Below are 21425 nucleotides of genomic sequence, written 5' to 3'. Positions count from 1 at the left end.
CCAGATTTAAAGCTGTTAACTACATGCACCTGGTTTCCATAAAGAAATAAATTGCACTTTTTAAATTTTTCTTCTACTAAAGATCAGCCCCTTTCTTTTAGCAATTGAAAATTTAAATTCCCAGGCACGTCTGAGATCTCCCTGAGTGCTTCATTAACTTTCTCTCCAGCCACTCTAATTCTCCAGTGTTTAATCCACAGAGCACAATCATTCACAAAAAGGGAAATATCTGCCCTCAGACTTTTTGGGAGATCATTTATTATAATGATAAATAAAGTAAGACCATAGGCATGGGAACTAGGGTTGTGTGTGTGTCAGGGGAGGGGAGGTGAAGAACCCCTGAGCTCCTGACCTACTGCCAGAGTCCCAGCTGCCTCCCCATGCGCTGGGGGCTCTGCTGCCACCCCCCACTCTGTAGACTCTGTGACTGGCTCTACTTCTGGGTCCCAGCTGCTATCTTGCGCACCCGGGGCTCTGCTGCCAGCCCTGTATATTGTGGGGCTCTGCTGCTGGCTGTGGACCTGGATTCCTAGGTACCGATTCTGTACACCAGGGGCTTGGCTTCAGACCCATGTGCTGGGGACTCTGCTGCCAGACCTGTACCCTGGATCCTAGCTGCTGGCCTTGCATGCCAGGGCTTTGCTCCTGGCCTCAAGAGGAGAAACAAAAGATAAGGGACATGTCAGCACCCCCACTTCTAAAAATGTTCCTGCACTACTGGCTAAGACTGTCAACACACCTCTGAGATGGTCCACTAGCAATACTATCAATATCTGGTAAGAATTTCCATAGTCTAACCTATTTGGTCCTCTTACTCAAAAAATGATTTATCCACCAGAATAGTCATCCTTTCAATCCTATCTTGGTCTATTTATATAACAAATCATCCCACCCCACAGGATAGCATATGCTTTTTCAGTGTCCAAAAAACCAGTTACCCTATACTCTTAATTTCTCAGGTTATTTTGTATTTCTGTTTCTAATCTTACAATATGCTCAGATGTGCCTCTCCTCTTTTTAAAACCATTTTGCACCCTTTTGAGTGGAGTTCCCTCCCTTTAACTCTTCCTCTTCCAGCCCTGGCACAATATGCAGGGGTAATGCAGTGGGATTGCTGAAACCCATAGAACCTCCTCTATTCCTTTTATGCTGTTGTATGTCCCATCGCATAGGGACTAAACTAGAGAGCTCAACACACAAGTCTCTACAACTTGAGCTTTGGCACGTCCACATTAGGGCTACGTCTACATTGCATCCCTCTTGCATCCCTCTTGCATCTACACAACTCCTTTTTGTGCAAAAGCCTCTTGTGCAAAAACAGTCCCTAATTAATTATGCAAATGAAGCATGGCAATATGCTAATCATTTGCATAGGAGTGCTTTGCCGGTGTAGGAATACCAGTGCACTACACTGGTAAAAGTGGACTTTAGTGGCGTAAATTATACCTCACCTCTTACTACCATCACTCCAAGACAAATAAGCCATACTGGTGTAATTGTACTTTTGCCAGTATAACTGCATCTACATCTGAGCTTTTGCCATCAAAAGTGTGTTGATCAGGGATCATACTTCTTCACATCCCTGACTAACACAGCTCTGCTGGCAGAAGTCTGTAGTTGGTCATAGAGAGGGCCATTTAACATACACTGTTCAAGTGGTTATGCTGGATCCATTTTTAAAATCTGCACTTATTAGTGATCCTTTGATGTTTATGCTATACAGAAAACTTCTTACAGCAGGCATGAGGTGATACAATGAAGATGAGTAGCGTTAGGGAATTTCAAATTGAAATTCACACAGCTGGAAGGTGAGATTTGTCTCTTAGCCCTAGTCTACACTAGAGAGTTATTTCAAAATAACCCCCCTTATTTCGAAATAATAAGCAGAACATCCTCACTACCAAGTCCGTTATTTCAAAATAACAGGCTGCCTATTTCAATATCTGTACTCCTGCTTTCCTTGGGGAATAGCACTCATTTTGATATAATTGTTTTGAAATAGCGGTAGTGTGGATGTAAATGGCAGAGGTTGCAGTCTCTCTCAAGTCAGGGAGTAGATCTGCCTTTTCTTAGGCCTGCTCTACCCTAGAATATTAGGTTAACAAAACTACATTACTCAGGGGTGAGAAAAATCCACACCCCAGAGCAGCGTAGATAAACTGACCTAAGTCCCTGTGGAGGCAGGGCTAAGTTCTTCCATCAATTTAGCTACAGTCTCTTGGGGAGGTAGATAACCTACACCAATGGGGAAGTCCTTCCCACAGTTGTAGGCAGTGTCCACACAGAAGTGCTACAGTGGTGCATCTGTGCCGCTGTAGTGTTTTAAGTATAGACAAGCCCTTAGTCAATTTTGCTACTTAGGGGTCTGTCTAGACTTTCATTATTTTTGGATGTTCAGATAAGTGCAGTGGGCAAGAGCCTTTATTCTCATTCTTTCTTGGGATGTGATCATGTGGCAAACCAAGCACCGTTAATTCTCATCCAAGAAACAGGATTGAAGGTTTTCAAGAACAGGCCCAAATCTAGGAGATCACACCTTTCCATCTGGATACAGATACAGCCATATTATTCTGTATTATTTGTGCTGTGGTAGTGCCTAAGAGAAAGGCTACGTCTAGACTGCAGGCTTCTTTCGGAAGAAGCTTTTCCAGAAGAGATCTTCCAAAAAAACTTCTTCCAAAAGACAGTTTCCACACTGCCAAAGCAATCTCCACACTGAATGGACACTTTCTCGCAAGTAACCTGTGATTACTATGAATGGAGTGGCCATCAGGGCACCTGTGCTTTTTCCTCTTTCCTCTTCTTTCGAAAGAACTCCCTCTTCCCCACACGCTTTTTCCCAAAAGAGCTCTTTCGGGAAAAGACTTCTTCTTTGTAGAGAGAGGTTTACCAATGTCGGAAAACCCCCTCTGTTCTTTTGATTTTTTTCCCAAAAGAATGCGATTGCAGTGTGGATGTAAGTGAAGTTTTTTCGGAAAAACGGCCGTTTTCCCCAAAAAATCTGTAGCCAAAGACAGACCCACAAGATGGTTCCTGCCCCAAATAGCATACAATCTAAGTAGTTCAAGTATTGTATAAATGCCAATATATGAAATCCCTCTGTCAAATTCCCCATTCACTAGTGAATTTTGTGATTGTTACACTTAGGACTAAACTCTATCGAAATCAATGACATTATGCCAATAAATAGCAGATCTGGCCCTTAAACTATGTCAATAACTTTTAGTTCCGTTTCTCTTTTTTCAACTATCTCGCTTACTGTTGTGAGAATGTAATGGATGAATATAGCAATGAGCAAGTATTGAAAGACTTCTTCTGCCTCCCTTAGCCTACTAAAAATTTCCACAAATGCTTGTAGGAGTCTGAGGTGGGGAAGTATAGCAGGATTGGGCCTGTATGAGGCGGTTTTCATTTATAAATATTGACTTGAATGTTTATTTCATGTAGTTGCTTGTAAAATTCTTTTAGGCTGAAACAGAAGGCACAGTGCAGATGGCAAGGATATTTTTCACAGTTTTCATGGTGGATAACAATATACTTGACATTTTGCTCATTAAATGTGAGCTCTGGTATGTGAGTAAATATGCCAGGCATCTGTGCTCTAAAATTACCAATATGAAAAGCAACAACTCAAGTGTTTCAGTCAATAAACGTACAGCACACAATCAACGTTCAGCAAATTTTCTGGATACTGTGAGCAAGGAAAGCTCTGATTATGATATTGAAGGGAAAGTTCCTATATTGCTAAACAGCTAGTTAAGATGTTCTAATACTGCCTCCACCCTCATCTATATTGTATAGGCTTGATCTAAAGGTTACTGAAGTCAGTGGAAAGAGTCTTATTGGCTTTATTGAAGAGAGGATCAAACCCAAGGAACCTAAGTTTTTAGTTGAAATACTCCTTGCATTGCTAATCGTAGCAAGATAAAGGTATGGAGAAAAGAAGGGGAAGTAACCCCAAGATAAGGGACAAAAAATGAGAAAAAGCCATTGGTGAGAAAATGGGATATGGACAGGATTGGACCTGTTGAAATACCAAATTGGCTGAGCAGTGGTGGTAATGAGTGAACAAGGGCAAAGAAAAGAGAATGGATGATGGAACATGAGGGGAAGTATATGACAAAGAAAGAAGAAGGGAAGGAAGAGTATAATTTGACAAAGAAAGAAAAGAGAGGGGAAATAAAACGACCTGTAAGTTGGAAGAAAAATCAGAAAGAAAAGACACCTGTAAGTGAATATTATTTTGTGCTCTAGATTTTCTAGAGACATTAGTTTGAGATGGCTGCATTACTCACCAGCAGTGCAATTGAAAAAGTAACTAGAGGAAAAAAAATGCCAAATAAGATGTTTTGCTTCAGGATCTTATTCCAACATGACTGAATCCAAGCCCTTCCACATTATGGAGGCACAGGTAGCAGCTCTATATTTAAAGTCAGACTAACATACTTCTTGTTTTTAGTTAAATTAATTTATTTCAGTTCCATATATGGTACAATTGATATTCAGAGAACAATTAATTTTTAGTTATTATTTTCTTTTACAAAAAAGGTTCTGATAAAAGAGTGATATTTCATGGACAATTAAACTATTAATATTCAATTCAAAATACCAGTTCTGGTGTTCAGCTTGTCATGACCTTGTAGCGATACCTAAAAGGAAAGAGTCAAGAGCCCAAATGAAATGAAAACTGTGGTGCAATCCTAACTATGGTGCTGATAGTGCTTCGTTACACTAAAGGGCTTGACCCTATCCCCATCGAACCCAGTGATAAAAATCTCATTGATTTCAGTGAAAACAGGATTACGTAATGATGTGATCGGTGGAAGTCAGATTGGCACTTACTCAAGGAGCTTACATGGCAGAACTTCTTCCTGATCTTGCTCCCTGACCTTAATTACCTCTTTGTCAGAGAGGCTCAAACACATTTATGCCCAGCGTCCACCTGTTTTAAGTGTATTTTTACTCAGCACAGCTAAGCCATGCATTCACTGCCTCTGCCTGCGTTATGATGCCCACACTACTATTCAAATCCATGCTATTTTGATGAGAGCTAGTGCAAGTGTGAGTACATGACTGGAGAATTATACCCCCAGCTCACAGTACAGAATCAGATCAATGCAATGAAGATGGTGAGTTTTTCAGACACTACAGAAATGGGGCCAAATACTAATACAATAAAACACAACATTATTAAAAAACCTGGTTCTTATAGAAATACCTTACACAGATGGACCTGGTTTGACTATAATAGCCAATTCTGTCGGCAGAATACCAGACAAATGGTATGATGAATGAATGGTCAGGATACCAGGTGAGTTAGCTGTATTGCTCTGCATCTTGATCTGTGCAAGCTCCTAGAACCTGTCATCTTGTCCAATCATCATATCAGAGGAGGAAATAGGATAAGGAGGTAGTGGCAAAAGTAAAGAAGTGCTGGGAAAGAAATGTACATACTAATGTAGTAAAATATTTAAATTGAGAACTGATTTGATACCTGAAACACTAAACCAAACAAACAATAATGAACTTAACTGGAGTTTATTCCACCACTTTCAGGAATTTTGGATCAGGTCCCACAAAAACTGGAGCACTTGCAGTCTTCATGATATCACGGCAAGTATTGTGCTAATTCAGAGCTATTCTGGAGATTAGTATGGGCTCAGATGCTCATTCCTTTTGCACCTAAAACTCTTCCGGATGTTATTGAGAGCTCTGGGTGTGCAAGAAATGCAGGGTTGGGTTCTATATTTCTAAAGAATCTACTTTATGCAACTGCTGCTTCATTGAGTAATGTCTTGCTACTCAAATAGCCCCAAGGAGCTCCAGATTTGATGGGTACCACATTAGGACTATTTGAGGGGTAAGAGACTATTCAGGATAAGTGAGGGTGGCAGAATCTATCTGCTTGAAAGTTTGGAAACATTGTTCTTTTTTCTGCTAATGTCCTTAACTAGCTTATTATGATATAGGACTGGTGTAAATACTCTCTCAGGCCATAAATACAATGTAAAGTGCAAAACCGTAAGCATGCATGTTCACTATTAATATATCCTTTTGGTAATTCAAGAGTATGGAGCACATAAGACATTTGCTCAGATAGATAACGATGAGATATTTCCAATTCTTCCTAAAAGCAGACTTGATATTATATCTACTATATATTTGAGAGAGTTTGCCAGCCCCAGGGAGCAGTCATTGGCCAGCCCCACCACCTGCCCTGAGTCCCCTAATCCCTGTCCTGACTTCTGTACCCCACACCCTGCTCTGTCTCCTGCACCTCCTACATCCCAATCCACATTCCTGAGCCCCCCACATCTCCCAACATCCTGCCCTAACTCCTGCACCCCTGCCCGGAGCCCCTCCTCACCAACCAACCCTAACTCCTTTGCCCCAGTCCCTGCCCTGAACCACTCATATTCCCAGCCCCCCTGCCCTGACTCCTCATTCCACACATCCTCAGCCCCCTTCCCTCAAGGGCCCAAGCAATGTCAGGTCAATCTTTTAGTATTTTGTAATTTAGAACAAGCTGTGAATAGTAAGATGCTATATCTGCTTTGTATTTGTTTAAAATAGAGACTTCCTAGATATTTTAAAAGAAATGCAAAGGTTTTGCTGTTACAAACTGGTTTTCAAGATTCCTAAAGAGAAAAGCTGTTTAAAAAATACAGTTAGCACTGGATTTTAATAAATTTATAGCATTAATCATCTCCCAATGATCTTGAGAATCACATCTGTAGACTTTCTGTTGTTGCTGATGGGGTATGTGACTGATTATCATAAAAAAGGATGGAAAGAGCAACTTCATTCTAACCCTACCAGCCAACCACCATTTAAAGAAGCTTAAGGCCCTGGACTCTGTATGGTCGTGACTTGGCTAAAGGATGCTGAGGGTTTTGTTCATCATGTTCTTGGCAGATATTTGACGCAGCAGAAGACAATTGGGAATTGTCATGGAAGGGATATGGTTGTGTTTATATCCAACATAAAGACTATATGTCCCCACAGTTAGATCTGATAGTACCTCCAGCTGTATGCAAGCCCTGAAATAAAGTTAAAATATGATCAGTGCCAGTGCAGATTGCTTTGTTACAATGCAAAGATCCAGCATTGGTTAATAGAGTTTCTCTTTGCTATGGTTTTGGAGGCACTGAGGCTAATTTTGCTTATTGAGTTTGACTCCCACTCCCACATAGGTAAAAAGATGTTTGAATTGGCTTAAGAATCCACGGTCACCCCATAGGGTTCTCTTGGGTGGCTGAAGGCTCAGTGCATACTGTGCATTTGGTATTTGGGTTGGGCGACAGATTGGAGGGTTAGATATAATTCCCGTGTCATGAACTGTTCATTGCTTCCTGTGGCTTGAGGTCAGGACCAGTCTCTTCTGTCTGGATATGAGAACCTTTGTCAGGGCCCTCCTTATGGAAATGGCTCTGAGAGGGCTATGCAAGAGAATATTTTTAACCACTCTATGCTGGTTCAGTAGAATTATACAAATATTTTATGTCCTTGACTACTAATAGTGCACAATGTTTCACAGAGCTTCCTTAGAAGCTTGACTAGACACAGTCTAGTACTCTTGGGCCTACACATGTATGAGGTGCTTGGTTTCATTAAGTGGATGTCTGACAGAGAGAGACAGAAAGACAACACAGAACCAGATGTGAAAGTACAACAGCATCACTTAAAGATATATTCACAGGAAATGGGGGCCTCTTGGTAACATACACAATACAATTAAGAGAAGATATAGAACCTGTGGTACATGCTACATGAAAAGTCTCTCTAGTCTTAGAAGGTAGAATGGCTGCAATTCATGTCAGCAAATGGTATCATTTGTAGAATAAAGGAGCCCACAGATGGGGTTCACTCCTTAGTAATTGTAGAGAGGAAAAGAAGAGAACTAAAGCTGTGTATGGTCCCTAAGGAGCTGAACAAACACTTCCACTTGCCAACAAGAAGTAAATTATTATCTGAGCTAGCGGAAGCCAAATTCTTCAGCAAATTAGATGAACTGGCAGTATTTTGGCAGATCCTCTTGGACACTGTGAGCTCCACGATCTGTATGATTTGGCAGCTACTACTGCTTCTTAAGACTGTCTTTTCAGACTACATTTAGCTCCAAAAGTATGTCACTGTACAATGAGCCAAATTCTAGAGGGGCTGTTAGGTGCGAGAGTGTACACTGATGACATAATTTGGGGCAGCACTGCCAGTGAACATCAGAGGTATCTGAGGAGAGTACTGGAAGTAGCTAGAGCTAGTGATCTTAAACTGAATAAGGCCAAATGTCAATTTCAATCAGCAAGAACATACGTGGGAGAGAGATGGACTGTGAAGGGAATCTTGCCGGATGAATCAAATATTCAGGCAATATAGAACACGCCGAGGCCTGAAGATAAAAAGGGCAGTCAAAGGATGCTAGGCGTGTTGAATTCTCTTATCACGGTCATACTTAACTATATAGTTCACACACTTCACCAAGGCATCTTCTCCACTAGGTCAGAGAACGGGCACTAATGCCAGGGCACGAGAGCTCCATGATTCAATGCAGAGTGTGACGTCAGCTCTGGTGGTGCACCTTTTTGACCTATTGACAGAGATAATGCTCCCCACAGATGCCTCAAAAAGAGGGCTGGGAGAAGTACTTTTACAACATCAAGGATTGGATGCTTTGCCACTCCTAAATGTATCTAAGGATATAACAGCTGCAGAGCAGGTGTACATGTAAATTGAAAAAGAGACCCAAGATTTGGTGTATGACATGCCAAGGCTTTATGTAGGGTTGTAGCTTCAAAGCAGAATCTGATCACAAACCACTAATTGCATTACACCAAAACGGGACTTGGAGATGTACCACCAAGGAAACAGCAACTATTTTCAAAAATACAAATAAAAAAAAAGGAGCTCCAACCTGGACATTAGTAATGGCAGACAGACTCTCAAGAATATATGCTCCTTCTGATAATACACAGCTTGATGGTCTGGCACAAGCAGTAAACATCCAAGTGAACATGATAAAAGCATCATCTGCTGCATCTTCTGGCACAGGAGATGAACTGGAAACAAACAGCTAAACATGAATGGTTGCAAGGAGTGATATGAACTATAAGAAATGGAGGGAGAAAAAAAATCAACCCTTTCACCTGCCTCCCCGCACTATAAAAATGAGCTTATAGGGATCTCAGCAGTCCTCTCAAAGAGGACATGGCTGGTGATTTCCATAGTAACAATGAGGAAAATATTGGAACAAATGCACTCAGGATACCTGGGAATGACCAAAAGAAAAGAAGAGCTGGATAAATTGTATGAGTACTGTCATGATTATGAGGGTTAGCCAGCAGCCTGGGAATTAAGGGGTTAACTACACCTAGCCAGGTGGAGTGACCAATAGGAATGTAGGTGGGACTTTTCAAACTGGGACAAAGGAATTTGGGTTTTTTTTTCTTTTCTCCCTTTTGTCTCGCTGAGTGAGCTCTCTGCAGCTACAGAGAGGGACAAGCATGTCTCTCTCTCTCTCCAAGACACCATTCTTCATTTTCTGTAAGTAGGGTAAAGTTTAGGCAGTTTCATTAGGTTTTATTGTTTTAAGGATTGGGTATGGGATCTGAGATCTGGCACTGTTTAAAGGATGTTTTGGCTTTTCTTTGTAACTAAGTTCTAGGCCCATGGAGTTTCTCCATGAGTATATTTTGTTACCTCTCTATCTAGTCATTATGTTTGCAACAGGAATATTGTTGTAATAATAAAGGTTCTTTCTTTTCTTTTTATTAACCTGGCAGTGGTTAATTGTGTGCCTTGATTTTTATTTTAGGGGTAAGATTTCCCAAATGATCTTTCCCCTGATTTCTTTATCAACATTTGGGTGGTGGCAGCGGAAGTTTTATTCCCAAGATCTAGGTTTTTAAGATCTTGGGGGGAAGTTTATACCAAAGCCTGGTAGATAAGGCTTTGGGGTACACTTGCTGGCCCCCACTTCTGCATTTATCATGCCAGAGTGGGGAAGGAGCCATGACAAGTACCACAGTCAAAGAAATGGTGAACAGGGACAGAAGTGTTCCAGAAAGTGCAGAGATGCTTCACCTCTTCATGCAGACTTTCATTTCCTGGGACACATATCAGGCTGGATAGAAATAAAGAGGCCCAGGATAGGGGAGTCTCAGGTTGCAATGACACAGAATTTTGGTACCTCATTTCTGTATGTAGTTATGTTCATATTAGTTTATCTATACATCGATCTGCTTGTCAATGACACACTAACACCCATACCTACTTGGTTTGAGATCACATTGGGGCTTAGGTGGGAGATAGGGAAGTGAACACGTTCTTGAGACAGCAGTGTATATGCTCAGGCATACATGTAGGTACCCAGGGTTCTTTTATAGTGAAAATGTAGGTGCTGAGTGAGTTTAGGTGCCTACCTGGTTATGCGATAATTGGACAGGTTTTGTGGATCCCAGTAGCATATAATCAAGGAATTTAGGCATCTAAATCTCTTTCCACACCTGGGCTGATGTGTTTTAGTAAAGTCACAAGATATATTTCTATATTCCTGACTGACATCATGTGTGGCTTATTGCTCAACAGAATATATTAAAAGGCTCCGTAGCATGTGAAGCAATCTAATCTGTTTCCTTAGAGGTTTGAAGTCAGAATTCATTTTTATGATGTTTTCCTCTACATGAAAGGAAAATATTTCCAGTGCGTAGAGCTTGGGGATAATAGTACAAGATAAACTTTAGCAAACTAATCTTCAGTTTATTATTGTAATATGTTTGCCATTTGACTTGTTTTAGTTATTTTCAGTGTCCTTGAACAGAGTAGTGCTGCAAAGGGATCTCGCAAGGACCTCTTGCGAGGTCCTAAATTCCTTGATTATATGCTACTGGGATCCACAAAACCTGTCCATTATATGTGGCATGATTAGGCACTTTAGACAATTATGGGTTCTATACAATTGATGGAGATGTTATGCCATTCTCAAACATCCCCCTAAGTTTTTTTGTTGTTGTTGTTTATTGGAATAACTGAGGGGATCTACTTTCCATGGCCCAGAATTAAATTAGTACATGGATGAGCATCTACCTCTTAATTTTAGGCGCTGGAAGATGACAGACCTTTATAGTCAACTTCACTGAGAAAAGGGGATAAGGTGAGGAAAGCTAGAGGATGACAAGACTAAGAGAACCAGATCCTGGAAATCATGATACCATTGGAGACAGGAAAGACTTGGAGTTCCATATTTCCCTTTCTACGTGAGGAGAGCAGCTTGCAGCTCTTTTTGAACAGCATGCTCCTCCTTCCTTCTGAGGAAGTTCTACGATTGGTTCCCAGCACTGTGATGTGAGGAGGCATCTGGGCTCTTCTCATTGGGTTGGTGTGAAGTCAGAACCCAGAATCCACTGTTACTTAAGAAAGGTGTGTTAACCTATTGCCCTCCATCAGTTGAATACCTAGTAAGGGATGCTACTGTGTAGCTAGCATAGGAGGAGCATTGTGAAGCATGTTTCCTGCAGGATCGATGCTGTCCAGAGACTGGTGGGAGATGGTGGGGGTGGGAAAGAGCAGCAGAGCAGCAGCAAGGAGTACCCATGTGAATATTCCCCAGACTCTATATATGTGAGTTGAAACATGTTCCCTGGAAGAAGAATATTTAGGAAATTCCATAGATTTGCTCTCTACTACATGAATTTTACCCTGAAAGGCAAGAAAAGGGCCTTTAATTAGATTTGATTGTACCAAATCTCTCTCTTTGTCAATACAAAATTACTCCCCTGAAATCCTCTAATGACATGTAAAGAATATAGGCCCAATTGTTCTCCCACTGGATTCAAAAGGTGGCTTATCTTTGACTAAAGTGGGAGATAAGGCACTAAATGCAGAAAACAGTGGGCCCAATCCTTAGCTGGTATAAACCCACATAGCTCCATTGACTTCAGTCGAACGACACCAATTTAGGAGGATTTGGCCCTGTATTGCTTTTTTATATTTTTAAAGAATCTGACATTCAATAAAACAAGTCATGGTTGTGTTTGTCTATTGTGAAGGTCTCTTTTATTCAGTTCTCTTTTGCTTGCCATCACAGATCGCATTGTTAGTTACACTTTGCAAGAGAGAGGAAACCATTAAATTATAGTTTGGGAAAATAAAACTCTTAGCCTGAGGCAGTATGAGGCACGCAATTCTTCAATACTGCAACACAGCATGCACAAAGATGCATTTTAAGTGGATTCCAGGCCATATAAATACTTGTGATTCTCTCTCCTAAATTATGCCTGTGTCCAATGTCTTGGATTTCCATATAATTTGAACATAAAACTGTCACAGTGTAGATTTTAGGTTTAAATTATGTAGAGCTGATATTTTATTGCATAGAATGTGTTTCACATCTCAGTAGAAAACTGACAGCTGCATGAGAATGTTGCATAAATCCAAAGGGGCATAGAAAATGTAGGAAAAGAAGAGCAAATGCTCCAGGAAAACCAGCTACATTTTGTTCTCCAATTATTTTTCATCTTGAAAAAACTGCATATGTAAGTCAAAGGTGATCTCAGGCACTTTTGAAATGTGTGGAACATCAGCATGATATAATAATATTATCCAAGGTACAGATCTGGTTATGCTCCTCAAGAGAGGAGCAAGAGGGCAAAAAGTGCTTACTTATTTACTTTCATAAACCACTTATGAGGGGGGATATGATAGAGGTCTATAAAATCATGAGTGGTGTGGAGAGGGTGAATAAAGAAAAGTTCTTCATTAGTTCCCATAATAGAAGGACTAGAGGACATCAAATGAAATTAATGGGTAGCAGGCTTAAAACTAATAAAAGAAAGTTCTTATTCACACAGCGCGTAGTCAACCTGTGGAACTCCTTGCCACAGGAGGCTGTGAAGGCTAGAACTATAACAGAGTTTAAAGAGAAGTTAGATAAATTAATGGAGGTTGGGTCCATAGAGTGCAATTAGCCAGGGGGTAGGAATAGTGTCCCTGGCCTCTGTTTGTGGAAGGGTGCAGATGGATGGCATGAGACAAATCATTTGGTCATTGTCTTTGGTCCATCCCCTCCGGGGTACCTGGTGGTGGCCGCTGTCGACAGACAAGCTACTGGGCTAGATGGACCTTTGGTCTGACCCAGTCTCTCTGGACCAACTTGATTTTCATTCAAACCTGCTCCTGGGTTCACTTGTGGCCTTTGGTGGCCAGGCTGGCAGCTATCCTGCTCTAGACGGCCACTTTCCTGTGCCTAGTGCAGAGGTCGTGGACGTTGGAGGCCTCCCCCCAAACCTCGATGTGTTCCACGATCTCTGCACTAGACCAGGCAGGTGCCCTCCTCTTGCGGCCCCAGGCAGGCTCCTGTGAGCCGCCAGCCTGGTCCTGGGAAGAGGCGGAGGGCTGGGTGTCAGTGGGTGGCTGGCTCATGCTGTGCCAGGGGTCTGCTGGCTGGGTGCTGGCAGGCTTGCAACTGGCACAAGCACTGTAGCCAGACCGTGTCCCTTTAAGGGCTCCGGGGCCGGGAGGGGGGCAGAAGCAGGGGCGGATGAGAGTGCTGCGGGGCCCTGGGCAGCGCCATGGGGCTCCGGGCAGCACAATTTCGCCCCCCCCCCCCTTTGACACGGCGCATGCACGGGGCTTCTGCAAGCGCGGGGCCTGGGGCAGCCGCCCCACTTGCCTTGCCCCAAATCCGCCACTGGGCAGAAGAGTTTCCCTGGTTTGGCCCAGAGTGGCCACCAGGGCAACCTGGGAAGGGCTAGCCTCCCACTAGTTCGAATTAAGTGGCTACACAGCCCTTAATTCGAATTACTTAATTCAAACTAGGCATTAGTCCTCGTAGAATGAGGTTTACCTAGTTCGAATTAAGCACTCCGCTAGTTCGATTTAAATTCGAACAAGTGGTTTGTATGTGTAGCCCCTATTAAAGTTAATTCATACTAATAGCTGTTAGTTTGAATTAACTTTGCAGTGTAGACATACCCACCTTAGGGTATGTCTACACAGCAAAGTTATTTCGAAATAACTTTACTAGCATCTACATAAGCCAACCGCTATTTCAAAATTAATTTGAAATCGCAGAGGGCTTATTTCGAAATTGGTAAACCTCATTCCATAAGGAATAATGCCAATTTCGGAATTGCTATTTCAAAATAAGTGCTGTATAGACGCTTATTTCGAAATAGTGGGCCTCCAGCCCTTCCTAGGGTGCCCTGCTGGCTGCCCTGGCCATAAGTTAATTTCTGACCTGATGCCCTGCCGAAATCAGTAGGGTAGACCTGGCCTATGTCTTCATGTGTGAAATTCATGTTCAGTAGATAGAAAAGCACCCAATCCAGATCTTCAGCTACTGTAAATCAGTACATCTGTCTTGATTTTCCTAGAGCAATATTAAAGTACACAAGCTGAGGATCTAGGCCCTTACATTTTGGAGGGCTTTTGGAAAGAATAATATACATCCAGTGTGCCAGAAGTTGTATCAGATATCAAGGGAAAACAAGTGTGTAAATAAAAACAAAATAAGCCACTTATCTTTCATTTTATACAGTGCATATACTTGTAACAAGTGCTTTTGTGGAACAAAAACCCTCACTAAAGAAACAGCTTTGGAAAGATTGCCTTAGATTCTTTTTAAAATAAAACAGGGTGCATTACCTCCCTCTCTCTCTGTTTTTTTGGTTAGAGTATATGTACTTTTTTTTTTCAAAGTGAACTAATAAACGTTGGGAAATGATGATAGTGGTGCTTAGATAGCTATAGAGGAAGGGGATAAAGGTATTAGTGCAGGAAGAGAATTGAAACACATCCAGAACTCCATTAGCAGAATAAGAAAGTGGTTTCAAAGAAGATGAGCTTCTATATTAAGAAAGCTTTACTTATTTCCTCTGAGATTCTGGCAGTTTCAAGAGGAGGGAGGGATTGGGGAAGAGGCAGCATGATGGATAATAATAGTGGACAGCACAGGGAACAAAGGTTTTGATTCTTCATTATATGGAGAAAGCTGTTGGAATTAGATCAGTGTTTTTCAAAGAGGTCCATGGACCCACTCTGAGAAAGCTGCTACCAGGTCACTCTGGTTTGTTTACTTACCGGCTCCGCAGACAGGGAGCCTTGCAGCTCCCATTGGCTCCGGGTCGCCTTTGAGAAACGCTGACTTATATGGGACTTGATCCTTTGTCACTGAATTGTGACTTTGACCAGGGTGAGCGGAGAAGCTCCACACTCCTGGAAGAGCTGGGGCCTCGGGCAGAATGGGCGGGGCTATGGCAGACAGTCCTCAGTGGTGCACCTCCTGGCTGGCCCTCAGAGCTCACTAGAGCTCTGGACTCTGGTGCGTACTGCCCAGCGCCAATTCTAATGTGCCTGGGGCTCTGGCTGCCACCACTGGTGCAGTAGCACTGGTGGTGGCTGGGAGCCCTATGCCATTTAAAATCACTAAGCCCCAGAACAATTATCCCATTTGTTCCTTCTGTCTGTGGGCCTGCCTTTGACTTCAGAATTGGGACCCACAAGTTATGAAACATAACACAAGTCAAAGTGCAATCACAAACAGAGCTGTGAAGCAGGAGTGAAAATGTGGGAATCCTGTAATCAGGGGGACGGGAAAGGATATCAACCGAACAATAAAAATTCAGTGAGACCCCTTGGCACAGTAATTATGTAGCAGGAATAGATAGAAGTTAAAGGGACAGCACCAAACTAAAACTATAGATTTCTGTTGGTAAAATATATTGTCACAGAGAACATCTAAATTTACTTAGATGTTATTAAAAATGATTTATTTAAAATTATTATATTTCAGCTTGGTGTACTTTGAGTAGCTATTGAATAACTATTAGAGAGAGAATGTAAAAAATGCAAATGTCTACATAAAAGCAAGCAGCACAGGGAAGAAACAAGTGAATTAATACTGTAGTAAACCAGAGGGACTATGATTTGCTGGATAATCAACAAACAGTAACGTAATTAACACCTCTGCAACATGAGAATGAATACTTTACTGAGCCTGACTCTTCACTGTCCTATACCTTGAGTAGTCACTTACACCTGTGCAAACTGAGTGTTAAGGAAGTAGGCTCAGAGAGCGCCTAGTCAGTTTCAGGAGGATCCTGCCCCCCAGTTTGCACCAGTGGTAATGACTCTGTGAGGTGAAAAACAGTGAAAATCAGGCCTAATGTTTATGCGTGAGAAAAGGAAAGGAGAGAAAAGAGGAAAAGTGTGGATGGTGGTAGCTATGTGTATGTATATATGATGAAATGCCTATGAAGAAAAAGCATAACTGAGAGTAGATTGTAGGTGGGCTCTGATACCATCTGATCACTAGGGCCGTGTCCAGACTCAGGGTTTTTTTCGGGAAAAGTAGCCTTTTCCCGAAAAAACTTCCCCTGCGTCCAGACTCAAGCCGCGTTCTTTCGAAATTATTTCAAAAGAACGCGGCTTTTCTTTCGATGGCGGTAAACCTCGTTTCACGAGGAAGAACGCCTTCTTTCGAAAGTTCCTCTTTCGAAAGAAGGCATTCTACAATGTAAAGAGGCCGTCTTTGAAAGAGAGTATCCAGACTCGCTGGGTGCTCTCTTTCGAAAAAGCGGATTTCCTCTATCGAAAGATCCGCCTGCAGTCTAGACGCGATCTTTCGAAAGAGGCTCTTTCGAAAGATGCTTTCGAAAGAGCCTCTTTCGAAAGAAGCCTGCAGTCTAGACATAGCCTAGGAATGAGAGATCTTCAGAGTGTGTGGCTCCTTTCTTGGTGTAGGTCCTAGACACCAGATAAGTATCTGGTCCCACTGGGAGCTGTATTCTAAGACAATCCTGATGAGCATCAAAGGAGGAGACAGATGTGTGGGGAAATCTTTTCTTCAAAAGCCTGCTCCATTTGCATCCATCAGAAAAGCCTTTCCCATCCTTTTTTTCTGCCATCTTAACCCTGTCTGAAGCTGAATAGCCTTTGATTCAAGCATCATTCATAACCATCATTTTAGATGTTCAATAAAAATAACTGTCTCCTCACTCTTTCTTTAGAAAGAAGAAGTCACAGGCCTTTTGAACCGTGCAGCACAGAATAAGAAGCCCCCAAGTTCCAAGAAGAGGTAGTCACACTGTTTTTATAGTTGACTTGATTCATATCCAGTAGGAATCTATGTGCTGACAGAATGACTCAGCAGAAAAGAAAAACAGCCACAGAGAAACAGTCTTTTCTTTCAGGGATAACATGTATAACAAGAAATCAAATTAAACTAATATAAGAAAAAGAAACAAAAACTCCCTAGAAGGGAGATTTAATACAGGCCTGTGAGCATAGGTCTAGATATCCAGCCTTCATTCTATAAGCATTCTCTCTGCCAAACAGCAAATATATAGCTCTTTGGAGCACCTGGGAAAGAGGAAGAGGCGAGGTTAACCCATTATTCTCTGGAAACCAGGTGGTGGTGCCCTATTCCCACTTCAATCACATGATGTTAAATAAATGGGTTGTCAAAGAACCCATTGTTTTATTTAAAAAATTATAGCTTCCTTGTTTCTTTGTGCATTCTGGCCCTCTCCCATTAAAATGCATGAGAAAGCATATGATGGTTTGGCTCTTATATAGTTTACATAAACAAACCAAAAGGCTCCCCTTATGTCCAAGCAGTATAGTTTGAGCCAACTGCTGATATCATTTCACCCAGACTGATGGAAAGAGAGCAACACAAGATTCATTAGTTTGTTTGAGGAGCTTAACATGATATAATGCAGAAAGCTCAAGGAAAGTGAGCTCTGTCCTATCACATAATCAAGATGATGAACAACAGAAGCTGAATCACATTTATAATCAAGTAGAACCCTCCTACTGCCTAATTTATTTCAAACCCTCCATTTTGCAAGTCTGCATGTGTATTTTGCACTGTCCTTTAGGAGAAGTAAAAATTGATTATCCTTTTTATTAGTTTTCCAAATAGCTATTAATACACTACTGACCAGATCCAGAGCTGCAGCATGTGAAGCAGAAGTGACTTTAAAGCCCATTCTCCCTCTTATACTAGTCCAGTCCATTGCTACATGTTGGAGGCAAAGGAGGAGCAAGGGGAGAGTTAAAATGGTGGTTGTTCTTTCTCACCTGTTAATGATGTTATGTTGGAGTGTTGTCTGTTAACCCCCTATCCCTTCCCTGAGTGAGTGCAGAAGCATGTCTGAGGTAAACAGCAGGAATAAACAACAATGCACACAGCCCCCAGCAGGGAGTGCATGTGGCCCCAAGAGGCTCAGAGGCTGCATGTGGCTGATCCTTAAAGGAGAGAGGGACAGTGGGTTGACCATCAAGTAGAGCCTCCCAGAACGTCCTCTGCTCAGATCGCCTGGCCAGCAGACCAGCTTAGGAATCAACTTGGGAAGATCAAACAACACGAACTGCCTTCTGCTCGTCTTATCCTTCCTGGGACTGTAACTGTGGTTGAGTGTATGAGTGAGATTCCCCTCCCTTCCCAGTTTTAACTGAATAAATAAACCCTTTGCACTCCTATATGGTGATCCTCTCTCCTTGGTGTTTAAAGCAGTTGCAATCCACATCCCCTTGCAACACTACAAAGCTGCTTTAAACTGTGCTGCTGACTGTCCTCAGTCCCAAAAGAATTGCCTTGCATGGATTGCCAGGGCACAGGAACACCCTAATCATGTAAATAGTAAACAGGGAAGTATTATTTACTCCGGGTATGTCTACACTACCCCGCTAGTTCGAACTAGCGGGGTAATGTATGCATACCGAACGTGCAAATGAAGCCCGGGATTTGAAATTCAAATCCCGGGCTTCATTTGCACGTTCGGTATGCATACATTACCCCGCTAGTTCGAACTAGCGGGGTAGTGTAGACATACCCTCCTTCTCTTAACACAGGAACTAAGAGTCATGCATAGGTAGCAGGTTTACAACAAACAAGAGGACGTATTTCTTCACACAACACACAATTTGTGGAAGTCTTTGCCAGAGGATGTTGTGAAGGCCAAGACTGTAACAGGGTTCGAAAAAGAATTTGACAGATTCATGGAAGATAGATTCAATGGCTATTAGCCAGGATGGGCAGGAATGGTGCCCCTTCCATCTGTTTGCCAGAAACTGGGAATAGGTGAGAGAGGATAGTCTCCTTCATTACCTGCTCTGTTCATTCTCTCTAAGTATGTGGCATTGTCCACAGTCAAAAGACATGATACAGGCCTTGATGGACCTTTGGTTTGACCTCGTATGGCTGTTCTTATGTTCATCCTGCATTATTTGGTGTATATTAGCAAGCAGTGCTGTAATTCCACTGACTTCAGTAGATTATTAGGCCTATATAGCTGAATCTGAACATTACCTTCTATTAGGCCGAACTGTTTACTGCTTTGGAAGCTGCACAGTCTTTCAAACCTGTGCACAGGGAATATACCAAGTGGGATTAAAATGCTACTAGTTCAGAAGCATCCACTCATTTTCCACTGCTGATAGCATTTTACACCTACTTTGCACATGTCAAAATGACTACACAAAGTGGATGGCAGTGGACAAGCATGCCCATTGATTCATGGGGAGATTCATACCTTATGTACTATGAAAAATTGGGAGTAATTGATTTTCACATTAGCTGTTAAAGAAAAGTGGTGAGTAAATTCGTTTGAGGACTCAGTAATTTCTTCTCTTTGAAGATGTCGCATAGAAACAGAAATACAACCCAACCCTAGTAGCTCCTTCTGAAACTAAATACATCAGAGTACTTTCATTGTATTCCACAAGGTTAGTCATGGGCTGTTCTTGCATTCAGATGCTTCAAAGCTTTGAAGGATCAGCATCACAGCAATGGGACTTGCCTTCACTAAAAGTTTGTGTTGTGTCTGAACATAATTATGAAGTATCCAGTTAGCTGCTGCTGACCGTGCTTGGTTGATGAGTGTAGATCAGGGCAAAAATCACATTTAGTTTTGTGATAGCTAACTTGGAATAAGTGTGTGTTTCACTATTGCCTGGGTGATAGGGAATGGTTATTCTGAAGTCTAAAAAGGAAACCACATAAAATACCCTAATCAGAATCAGATTAATTTAAGTCTGATATCACAAACCCTTTTTTGAGACCAGCCCTGGAAGGCTCTGATGGAGAGATGTGGGAGTGCCTGATGCACAGGAAGAGAAATGGCATTCCAAGAAAAAAGGCAGCAACGCATGAGTTGGACGGTAGGGCAGCATTATTTCGGAATAACTGATGTTATTCTGAAATAACACAGTGCACATCCACACATCAAGCCTATTATTTCAAAATAAATTTGAAATGCCGGGCTTCTTACTCCAACTTCTGTAAACCTCATTGTATGAGAAGTAAGGGAAGTTGGGGCAAGAGTGCTCTGTTTCAAAATAACTGCTGTGTAGACATGCCCAAAGTTGAAATAAGCTATTTCGATTTAAGCTATGCAGTTGACATACCTCACATTGTGCAAAAATAAGTGAAAGTCAGGGGGACACAATATGGCATGAAATGGGAAGTAGGGAGAAACAAAGGCAGAGATGTGGGGAGTCACAGAATTGTGAAGAACCTCAAAGTAAAGACAAGGAATTTGACCTGCATGAAATGGGAATCAGTGAAAAGAGGCAAGGGTGAAGTAGTGATATTTAATTAGAATATATTGAACAGACCAAAAAGAGATGAGAACAATGGAGCTCAAGAGGAGGCACAAAGGAGAAAAACCATGGCATGATACAAAATTTTGAAGAAGTTGCAGAGCTAGTGGCCAGAGTCCTCCACACTGAAGAGCGCATCAAATGGAAAGGACATCACATAACAGCTTGGAAGGGAGTACCCTAATTTAAAGAACATTTTCTCAGGATTTGGCACAGGATTTGGCCCTGCTGCATTTGCCTTCTGAAATACCTTTGTTTTCTCTTTCTTCAAGCAGGCCTTTACTTCAGGCATTACAAGAAAGAGATGATTGTGAAAAGTGAACATCATAATTGCTTGACGTCTCTATGGATACCATGTTCTGCAAGGTATCCAAAAAGAGCTTCTCAGCATCTTTACTGAAGGGGAAACTGGGGGATACAAAAGTGCACTGAAAAGACAAAACAGGTTTTCTTTGCCATTAAGGCTTATGTTCTTCCTCCTCTTCCCTGCAATTCATATGCTCAATATAGAAACAAACTATTACTATATACACCAACAGCAGTAAAGAATCATAAGCCTGGAAAAAACCTGGAGAGGCCATCTAGTCCTGTCCCCTGCACTCATAGCAGGGCTAAATATTAATGAATATTCACAGTACAAATTAAGAAAGGGTAATGAGCTCCTTTAAAAATGTCAAAACAGCAACTGAAAAAGACGTATTAGTTTCAGAGAGGTAGCCGTGTTGTTTCTGCTGAAACAGACTAAGGAGTCCAGTGGTACCTAAAAGACTAACAATTTTATTACAGCATATGCTTTTGTGAGTTGCAGTTGTGAGGCGCTTCCA

The 21425-nt window shown here is 41.8% G+C and overlaps 1 long non-coding RNA gene across 1 annotated transcript; it reads left to right on the top strand.

The window, feature by feature from the left end:
- The first annotated feature begins 9317 nt into the window (after nucleotides 1-9317).
- LOC102449737 (uncharacterized) lies at nucleotides 9318-18480 on the top strand. Its single transcript, XR_332915.3, has 3 exons — nucleotides 9318-9540; nucleotides 17004-17071; nucleotides 17909-18480. It is a non-coding gene; the product is annotated as an uncharacterized LOC102449737 (long non-coding RNA).
- The last annotated feature ends 2945 nt before the right edge of the window (nucleotides 18481-21425 follow it).

The sequence above is a fragment of the Pelodiscus sinensis genome, chromosome 2 (genome assembly GCF_052426305.1).
Source record: "Pelodiscus sinensis isolate ZL-2025 chromosome 2, ASM5242630v1, whole genome shotgun sequence".
In the NCBI taxonomy this organism is placed as follows: domain Eukaryota; kingdom Metazoa; phylum Chordata; order Testudines; family Trionychidae; genus Pelodiscus; species Pelodiscus sinensis.
Note: the sequence above shows the minus strand (reverse complement) of the source record. Positions and strands in the feature narration are given on the sequence as shown.